Genomic DNA, 4551 nt, shown 5'->3' with positions numbered 1-4551 from the left:
AAAAAAAAAAAAAAAAATTTTTCATTAAAAAAAAAAAAAAATAAGTGTGTGGATGCGTGGCTAGGGGGCAAAGGTGAGAGCTACAGAAATCCTTTTCCGGACGGCAGTAGAAAGCCAAGGAGGTCGGTGTGTGGGGTCAGGGCACATTCTTTTGCTGGCATTAGGGACACAAAACAGACTCCACACTCAAGGCCAGGGCTTCCCAACTCCCAGCTTCCCACCCTTTCTTCTCCTCTGCTCCAAGAGCCTCTCCACCTTCAGCCTTTCACTATAAATTGTTTTTCCCACTTAAATTCACTTGTTTGAAAAGAAAAACTTACAATCCCTACCCTAAATGGAGAACTGGCCTCGCCAGCCGCAAAGGGAAGGGAAGGATCAAGTGTTTATAACTAAGGACAGTACAGTGTGAGGCAGGGATTGCAGCCTGCCCAAGCCGTGAGGCTGAGGCCTGGTCTCTTTCTATGTACAAAAGATGACTGTGGATTTTGCTTTTGTAAGGCCCCTAGAGCAGTCAAATTCATGGAGACAGATGGTTGAATGGTGGTTTCCAAGGGGCCAGGGAGGGGAGTTGTTGTTTAGTGGTACAGAGTTTCAGTTTTGCAAGATGAAAACAGTTCTGTAGGTGGATGGTGGTGATAGTAGCACATTGTGAACGTACTTGATGCCAGTGTCACTGAATTGTACACGTGAAAATAAGGGAAAAATCGTTAAGATGGCAAATTTTAGGTTATGTATATTTTGCTACTTTTTTTTTTAAAGGGGGAAAGCAAACATCAAAGATGTGTTAAAGACTTACCAGCTTCAAACTGAGACTTTATCCTCGATTAAGCAGAACATTTGAAAGAGAATTGACGAAAGAACAACTCATGTTCCTTCATTAAGTGTGGCATCATGTCGTCTAAAATTCATACATAGACCTGTGTCCGGTGTAAAGGAAAGGATAAATGACTGGCAGCGTGTAGGAAGGCCAGAGGACGCGCAGCCCATCTGCAATAGGCTTATCTGGGAGAGCATCCTGCAAGGGCCCTGGAGTGGCTGCAGTGGCCAGTGTGTCCCCCAGGTGCTGTCCCCTAGGCTGAAGTGCAATTTCCTGGGCTACATGAGTCTCAGCTCCATTGTTTCTATCTCAGCGTGACCCTAGGGAAGTCACTTCACCTCCAAGCACCTCAGCTTTCTCCTCCAGCCAAGAGGGTAGGTGTGAGACTGAAGTGAGGTGCTGCGTGGGAGGGTGCTTAGGTGGGCTCGCTGCACCTGGTCTTGGGGTGGAGCCTGTTCCTTGGCTCCCACAAAAAGACCCTTCCTAAGTTCGCTCTGCTCAGTGTCTGGTGGGAGGTCAGTGTTTGGGGATAGCTGATCAAGTTCCCCGTCTTCATATCCTCCGTGGTGCTAGGAACTTGGTTATGGTTCTGTTTTGTGAGGCCCATAAATTGTCTCGCACACAGTCCGTGTTCTTTAAGCATCCGTGAATGGCTTCAGAGATAAATTATATTCTAGAGGCGTGGAATCTGAACCAAGCATCCCGTCCTCAAGATGCTCACACCCAATGGAGGAGGAAAGGAGCCTGCTGGTCATCACAAAACAGTAAGAGAAGTAAGTGCAGGGAGCAAAGCCCTTAGGATCAGGGGACCCTCGTCCAGCTCAGGAAAAGGAGGGGAGCAGGAAGTTCCTGCCACTATTTTTGTCAGGGCCACCGCTGTGGTCTGAATATTTGTGTCACCACCAAAATTTGTATGTTTGCAATTCTAACCCCCAAGGTGATGGTGTTAGGAGGTAAGACCTCTGGGCGTGAATAGTTCCTCTGTACAAGGGGTCCAGGAGAGCTCCCTCTTTCCTTCTGCCGTGTGAAGACACAGTGAGAAGTGCGCTCTCATCGGACACTAAATCCACCGGTGTCTTGACCTTGAACTTTCCAGCTTCCAGAACTGTAGGAAAGAAATTTCTGCTGTCTGTAAGCCACCCAGTCTATGGTATTTTGTTAGTGCGGTCCAAATGGACAAAGAGTCACCAGTGCTCTCCATCTCGCCAGCTCCAAAAGGTGCACACCAGGCTTGATTTCAGGACGCTTGGAGGAGAGCTGAGCCTGGCGGCCCGCTCCCCTCTTCTTGAGGACCCCTGTCCTCCCGGCTTCAGTGATAGCCCACTCTCCCAGCTTCCGTCCTCCTTAGTGTTCTGGCTCCTCCTCCTCCGTCTCTGCTTCCATGATGGGATTCCTCAGAACCTTCCTGGAGCTTGGTTCGACACATGCCCTCCCGGGAGATCCTGCTGTCTCAGCCCACACCTTTGCTCTGTCCTAGTGGCATTTCCACTTGCTTGTCTCCTAAGCATCTCCAGTGTATGACGCCCAAAAGTGAGCTCTGAATTTCCCTACTCTATCCCCACGTGCTTCTCCCACATTCCAGAAAGTGGCATCGCTATTCACTCGATTGCTCACACCCCAAACCTGGAACTCGCCCTTCATTTTCCATTTTCCTATGCTCGGCATAACATGCGTCAGCAAGCCCCAGCGGCTGCCTGCCCCTCAGGCGTTTCCAGTCTGTTTGCTTCTCACCTTTTCTACCACCATCCTAGACGGGGCCACCGTCTATAACCTGCACAGCCACACTGTCTCCTGAACTGGCTCCCCACCTTCAGTGTCTCTCCCCGCTAAAATGCCTTTGTCACCGAACAGCTAAACAACTCCTTTAGAAGTAAATCCCATCAAATCTGCCATTCCCTAAAACCGTCTGACGGCTTTCCACTGCCTGCAGGACATCCTGTCTCTTCTCGGGAGCTCGAAGCCCTGCTGGCTGGACGCCGCCAGCCTCATCCTGGGGCTCCTCCTCACGGCCTCCTCTCTTCTGCCTGGCTGGCTCCCTCCACTGTTCTCCGGCACACCACTCCTTTTGCTGCTTTGGTGCCTGTGAGCCTGTTCGAGCCCCTCCACCCCTCTTTATTCGTGGCTGACTTCTTCAGCATTCATGCCCCTCCTTGTGGAGGCCTTTCCCGGTCACACTCTCTCAGTTAGGTTGTCTCCGGCTCAGAACTGTTATTTACTTTCTCAACTCTCACCAGTCTCCTCTCAGAATCCTGCCTTGTTTTGGCGTTTTTTGTTTGTTTGTTTTGGGGATTTTTTTTTTTTTTTTTTGCATCGGAATCTCCCTCTGTCACTCAGGCTGGAGTGCAATGGCACACTCACGGCCACCGCACCCTCAACCTGCTGGGCTCAGGCAATCCTTCCGCCTCAGTCTTCCAAGTAGCTGGAACTACAGGCACGCACCACCACACCCAGCTAATTTTTTTATTTATTGTAGAGATGAGGTCTTGCCAGTTTGCCCAGGCTGGTCTCAAACCCAGGGGCTCAAGCAGTCGTCTCACGTCGGCCTCCCAAAGTGCTGGGTTTACAGGTGTGAGTCACCACACCCAGCTTGTTTTTGTTTTTTTAGTTATAAAATTTTTCAGGCACACAAGTAGAGAGAAGATGGCAAAATAAACTCTCATATACTTATCCTACAGATTGGATAATTAGAATTCTATTGTATCTGCTTCATCGAGCCAGGGCTTTTTTCCTTGGCTGAAGTATTTTAAGATGAATTCCAAACATGATGTCATTTGACTTTTACATACTTGAGTATGCATTTCTAAAATGTATGGGTGCTTCCTTACATAACCACAACACCAGCAATGCACCTAACAAAATGAACAATAATTTTTGGTATCACTTAATACTCAGTCTAAAATCAATTTTTCTAGTTGTCTGAAACAGTCTTCTAGCCTTGGCCTGAGTCAAACCCAGACAGCACCCACATCCATCTGGTTACTATACCCTTCATAGTTTTCACACTTCTTTTCCATGTTTGCTACAGAAACCAGGTTAGTCTCCTGCAGAATCATTTCACTGTCTGGGTTGGTTTTTTTTTTCTGTAAATATACAGAGGGACCCAAAAAGAACCCAGAGTTTATTTATTAAAAATTGTGTATTTAGCCGGGCTCGGTGGCTCAGCCTGTAATCCTGCACTGTGGGAGGCCGAGGTGAGCAAATTGCCTGAGCCTGCGGGTTCGAGACCTGCCTGGGCAGCTTGGCGAGACCTCATCTCTACAATAAATCAAAAAAATTAGCCAGGCATGGTAGCACGTGCCTGTAGTTCCAGCTACTTGGAAGGCTGAGACGGAGGAATCGCCAGAGCCCAGCAGGTCGAGGCAGTGGCCAGGAGTGACCACTGCACTCCAGTCTGGGTGACAGAGTGAGATTCCAACTCAAAAAAAAAATTGTGTATTTAAGCCAGATGCAATGGCTCATGGCGTAATCCCAGCACTTTGGTAGGCGGAGGTGAGAGGATTGCCTGAGTCCAGGGGTTTGAGACCAGCCTGGGCAGCTTGGCGAGACCATGTCTCTATAATAAATCAAAAAATTAACTGGGCATGGTGGTCCCAGCTATTTGGAAGGCTAAGACAGAAGAATCACCTGATCCCAACAGGTCAAGGTTGCGGTGGCCACGAGTGTGCCACTGCACTCTAGCCCGGGCGACAGAGTGAGATTCCTACTCAATAAAAAAAAAAAAAAAAAAAAAAACC

Source organism: Carlito syrichta, unplaced genomic scaffold (genome assembly GCF_000164805.1).
Source record: "Carlito syrichta isolate Samal-C Ts95f unplaced genomic scaffold, Tarsius_syrichta-2.0.1 Scaffold103392, whole genome shotgun sequence".
In the NCBI taxonomy this organism is placed as follows: Eukaryota; Metazoa; Chordata; class Mammalia; order Primates; family Tarsiidae; genus Carlito; species Carlito syrichta.
This window is presented reverse-complemented; position numbering follows the sequence as displayed.